At 45.4% G+C, this 5,303-nt stretch overlaps 1 pseudogene; it reads left to right on the top strand.

Moving 5' to 3' along the window:
- The first annotated feature begins 4,078 nt into the window (after nucleotides 1–4,078).
- LOC129692716 (H/ACA ribonucleoprotein complex subunit 3-like) lies at nucleotides 4,079–4,341 on the top strand (annotated as a pseudogene).
- The last annotated feature ends 962 nt before the right edge of the window (nucleotides 4,342–5,303 follow it).

Consider the following 5,303-nt stretch of genomic DNA (forward strand, 5'->3'; position numbering starts at 1 on the left):
TAGGAAATCTTCTGAGGTCATTTATTTTATGGGCATTAAATTGATTAAAATCAGAGGATATTATGGAAAAAATAACTATGCTAATATCTCTGAGCGTCCTTTGAAAAGCACAAAACAAGAAGAAGAAGAAAAAAAAAAAACTATCATCAACCCTTCTGTGTTCTGGAATGGTCTCCAGTCTCAGGATGCTCCAGCATGTGATAGGAAAGCCACACAAAGCCATGTGGCCTGAAGATCCAATGAGGTTCCCATGTTGATCCTGTGTTTGCTGTCATGCTTACCCTGGGAAGCACAAACCGTGCTGTGCATACATCTAACACAAAACAGCTTTTTTTTTTTCAATGCAAGCCCTTTTAGTTATTGCTGTTCCAGTGCTGAAGATTGAACCCAGAGAGAGCCTCAAGCTCCACCTCTGAGCTGCACCCCAGCATCTCGCCTCTCAAGGGCTTCACAAGAGCAGCAAATTCAGGCACATGGCAGAGGACCTATCTGTTCCATCATGTCACTACTATGACACAAATCACAAAGCAACTGACGCACGGAGCTCAAATGACTTGCCCTAATCCCACAGAAGATCCTTAGCCATGAGGGCCAGAAACCAGACAGCCTGAGCCTCGGGCCAGCGTGCTTTCCATGACACCATGAGATTATAGATGAGTAGACATGATGACTTCAAGATGGTATTGAAGCCTGATGTCTTCCCTCCTGCACAGCACTGTGATGAGGGGAAAGGCTCAATCCAAGAACAGAGAGAAGCAAACAGAAGGCGGCAGGCTCAGCCTTGCCCATGGCAGAGGATTTCCGGTTTTCTACACACATCATGGGGAGTGCCTATCCACTGTGCTTCGAAGCAGTACATCCCGATGAAAAGGATTTCTAGATTGATTCATTAAGCATCCGCTTGAAGAATCCCTCTAGACTTTCTCCTCCAGACAGTCAAGGGCATTTTATTCATTGTGACAGAATTATGCTGATGCACGTAGATTATACTCAAGGACCTCAAGTCAGAAAGGTGTGTCTGGTGGGACAACCTATGGGAGTGATAAAATGTCCCTGGACATGTGATAAGATGAATGGAATTACAGTCAGGGAAGCAAGCACACCAGGAGCATTATGGACTTATATAAATCACAGAGTCATGCTTTAGAAGACCTAATGCTGCGGCAGAAAATCCCAAAAGCACCAGAGAAGAGTCCTGGACCTCCCTGTTGCAAATAAAACTGTTGGAGCTTGCTTGATGCTAGGTAAAAAGGAGCCACAGGGGCTGAGGCAGTCGCTCAGTTGGTAGAATGCTTGTCCATCATGTTCAAAGCCTTGAGTTCAATCCCAGCACTGTAGAAACTGGTCATGGTAGCATCTCCTGGAATTTTGCTTTTGGTGAGGAGGAGGCAGGAGGATGAGAAGCTCTGGGACATCTTCAACTACATAGTGAGTTTGGGGCCAGCTGGGGCTACACCAGACCCTGTCTCAAACAAGAAAAAAAGGAGGCTGTTACAATGACGGCAGTGTAGAAAGATCTGGAAGGCTGCCAGCTCTTTGCAGTGTTCATGTGAGCTCAGTGTAAAGTTGTCTCTCCTGTGGCAGCTCATTCATGGTGGTCTGGCTCATGGCTGATCTACAACCCAGGTAAGAGCAAAATGGAGTTAAGGGCATCATTCACTGCCTCATCCAGTGTCTGTGCTAGGTATGTCATGGCTGTTGCTTCATCCTACCTTTCACCTGCCCCCCCCCCCCCCAAGGGTTTGAAGAGAACTCTGCCATCACTCTGGAACTATGAATTATCCTTTGGGCAGCAATATCACCGTGAAGAATTTTGGCCTTAGTACTCATCAACTGTAGGGACTTGTACATTTCTACCTTTGTGTAAAACTCTGTGTTCAAATGCACTCATGGCAACATGAACAAAACCCTGAGGACAGCCTCCACAGTGGTCTGTGGGGGTCTGGTTAACTGAATGAGAAAATTGGGCAAAACTCAGAAAAGGTGATCAAGGAAGTTTGTTATGTGCCTGTGAATGGAAACTGCTGAACAAAAGAGAAAGTTGGTGGTATGAAAGAAAGGAAGGAAGATGAGAAGAAACAGAGGGAGAAGAAAGAAAAAGAAGGGAAGAAGGAACAAGGAGGGGAGGGAAGGAAGGAGAGAGGGAGACGGAGGCAGAACAGTTTGCTAGGCTTTACACAAGACAAGGAGGGAGGTTATTTATATATTTCATGTTGCTCAAAGAAACTTTGAAAGCAAACAAGAAACTGTTATGGGGTATGGTGGTTTGAATGACATTGGCCTCCACAGGCTCATATATTTAAATGTCTGGCTCCCAGTTGGTGGGGAAGAATTAGGAGGTATGGCCTGTTGGAGGAGTGTGTCACTGGGGGTGTGCCCCAGGGTTTCAAAAGCCTGCATCCGGCTGGGTCCCTCTCTCTGACTGCTTGCCGTGGTCACGATGACAGGTCTCAGCTACTGTCCCAAGTCTGTCTGCCTGCCTCCATGTTGCCTGAGATCGTCATGGACCCACCCTCCGAAACTGTAAGCAAGCCCCCAATCAAACCCTTTCTTTAATAAAGTTGCCTTGGTCATGGTGTCTTCACACAGAAATAGAACAGTAACTAAGATGACAGGAATAAGGCTGGGAATGGGAGCACACAATTCAACGCCAGATTAATCTAGTACCTACTCTAAACAAACAAACAAACAAATAAGAAAGGTCTGAAAAAAATGGCTTATTGGGTGAAGACAATTATCACCAAGCCTGACAACTTGAATGGTACCAATGGTACCAGCATTCACAGTACCCAATTTCTAGTAGTTGTCCCTTGGTTTCTCCAATGCACGTGCACACACACACACACACAAATGAGAAAAATGTAACCAAAAGAAGATTTAAATTTTTAAAAACTAATTCTGCTTACATTTAAACAGACGAAGAGGAGGAGGTCAGATGTGGTGCATGTCTATAAAAACAGCACTCAGAAAGTGAAGGAAAGGGAATTATGAGTTCAAGGACAACCCGGGCAATGCATAAAAAGACCTTACTCTCCACCACCATCACTAACAACAATAAAGAATGAAAGAAAGGAAGAAGGAAGGATTTGGGGAAGTATCAAATTATCGACGGCATTAGCTACTCTTTTCGTCACTCTGATAAAACACCTGGCTAACACAGCTTCCGGGAGCTCCCAGTTAAAGGATGACAGTCCCTTGTGGTTGGAAGGCATGACAGTAGGAGGGGTCTGTGGCAGCCGAGCCGGCTCACATCTGTACTCATCAGTAAACAGAAATGGGACAGGAGGAGGGCCAGGCTGTGAATGTCAAGGCTGATTCTCCTGTGCCCCACTGTCTCAGGTGCCCAGAGACTTCACAGCCTCCCAAAACAACATGCCCAGCTGGAGACCAAGGGTTCAGACACATCTGCCTATGAGTGTCATTCCACACTCGAAGCCTAAGAGTCCATCCCTGATCTCCACAGGCTGGTGACCATTACCTAATGCCTGGGGCTGAGCCGTGTTGAATGGGACTCCCTTCCTGTCGCATGTGAGTTGATACTCTGCCGGCCCTGGAGATTGCAGGGACCCCACCTGGGTCCATGGCGAACATTAATCAAGAAGAATGAGCTTTTTTTTTTTTTTTCCTGCAAATCTCAACAGTTCTCCCTTTCATTTTACATTCTCTAAGACAGGCCCTCTCTTATATTGGCACAGACAAACTATCCTGGAACCCAGGCTCCTCCCACCACTCAGGTGCTGGTGTTCTTGTGATGTCGTATATACATAGCTTGGCCATCCTAGCACTTACTTCCTCAGACATCCTGAACTGCCAGGAATCCCACCGCAGGCTTTTCTCAGGTAATTCTTAAAGTCATGACTGCAATCCAGACCTCAGGGAAATTTGACTTCAGGGTCCCTTCACTTCTTGAAACGCAAAGATTTTTAAAATACAAAGATTTTTAAAAATAGAACTCACATATGCAGAGTCCCTGGACTTGGAAATAAAGAGTTTACTCACTATAATTGTGCAGCACAGGCCCTCAGGGGAAAGGCGGCCGGCTGTAGACTGGTGGGCATCGTTCTGCTGAGGTGTTGTCATGTTTCTCCAGCAGTGCCTCCACAAGCAGAGCAAGCGCAGGAAGAACTTTGACCCTACGGGACAGCAGACTTGCTCTGCCCATCCTGCTCGGTTCTCTCCCCAGATAACAAATACTCACGACGCCAAATCGCCATCAAGAAACACTTTCAAGTGCTCATGACACAGCAACCTCATCCTGTTCTCGGAGGGTTCATAATCTCTTGTGCTGCCCTCCCCCAGGCCAATTATCAGCAACCAAGTGCATCAGTCCCCAATCCATGAAGCCTTCCCGTGCTGTTCAGAACCCTGTCTTACTACATGATTGAGTCTACAGTGATGGGCAAAAGAACAATCATAACTTTTTTTGTTTCATGTTTTGACTTATGGCCAGGTTATTAACGATACAATGACTAAAATGAAAAATAAAATAAAGTAAATGTGCAGCATAGTCATGAAAATTATTTTTATTTTCTATGGCCATGATTACTGTGGAAGGTATAAAATTGGTTGTTTATCTCAATGATTTTCAACTATGAAAAACTAGTACTGTATCTTAAACTACAGAAAGTTTGGGGGGGTGCAAACACTGTCTACCGGGAAATGTCAACTGCCAACCCTTATTGAGAACAACTTATTGGAGTGATAAACGAAAAACAGTCCTGAACGGTGAATTGTGGGTTGGCTCCCATCTTGTTTTTGTTTTGCTTTGTTGAGACAGAGTGTTCCTCTGAAGCCTGGACTGTACTTAAACTTATGATCCTCCTACCTCAGCCTCCTGAGTGCTAGGATTAGAGGCATTCACTACCGTGACGGCCTTATAAATTTCCATGTAAATACAAACCAGAGCATCCTGTTATCTAGACACAGCTCAAACCTCCTGAGCGCTGATTTCTTTTGTTGTTGTTTAATCCTGCATTGTTACCTCATGTGCTTCTGTGTGCTCCGTTGGGCTCTCCCAAGTAGGTCAGGCCATGGTAGAGATGCTGTGGGCAAAAGAGAGCAGACTGGTTGCTAAGGACTGAAAGTCAGCCCTGTGGACTGCAGACACCAACAGTGCTCAGGTCATTTTATTGTGAAGTTGTTCTGGGTGTTCTTCTCAGTGGGATTTATGGAGATTGTTGTGGGTATCTATAGCACAAAAGGAATTGCAGCTCAGCAGGCTGGACAAGCCCAAATTGTGAAAGGTGTGCTCTCTTGTTTATGAATTTTGCCTAGAATGGAAGATGCTTTGAAAAGATATGGGA

Source organism: Psammomys obesus, unplaced genomic scaffold (genome assembly GCF_907164565.1).
Source record: "Psammomys obesus unplaced genomic scaffold, mPsaObe1.curated_primary_1811, whole genome shotgun sequence".
In the NCBI taxonomy this organism is placed as follows: domain Eukaryota; kingdom Metazoa; phylum Chordata; class Mammalia; order Rodentia; family Muridae; genus Psammomys; species Psammomys obesus.